At 32.1% G+C, this 234-nt stretch overlaps 1 protein-coding gene across 1 annotated transcript in view; it reads left to right on the forward strand.

The window, feature by feature from the left end:
• LOC119585924 (glutenin, high molecular weight subunit DY10-like) overlaps positions 1–234 on the forward strand; it is a 16,493-nt gene that overhangs the window by 3,789 nt on the left and 12,470 nt on the right. The gene's annotated exons all lie outside the window — the stretch shown is intronic.

The following is a 234-nucleotide window of genomic DNA, read 5'->3' on the forward strand; positions in this document are numbered from 1 at the left end:
GCAGATAGATATAGATATACTGTAGACACTACGAAAAAGTATTTCCGGGTAAGAGAGGAGAAAGGGATGAAAGGAAGAGGGAAATAACCAGAAAGCATTCTAATAAAAGTAGGATAAATAAATTACAGAAAAAAATATCTTGTGTAAAGAAACAGAATAGAGAGATAACAAGAGAAAGAAGTTTTTGATAATTGAAAGAGAGAAATAATGGAACAAAGAGAGAGACAGACAAGC

This window comes from Penaeus monodon, chromosome 20 (assembly GCF_015228065.2).
Source record: "Penaeus monodon isolate SGIC_2016 chromosome 20, NSTDA_Pmon_1, whole genome shotgun sequence".
In the NCBI taxonomy this organism is placed as follows: domain Eukaryota; kingdom Metazoa; phylum Arthropoda; class Malacostraca; order Decapoda; family Penaeidae; genus Penaeus; species Penaeus monodon.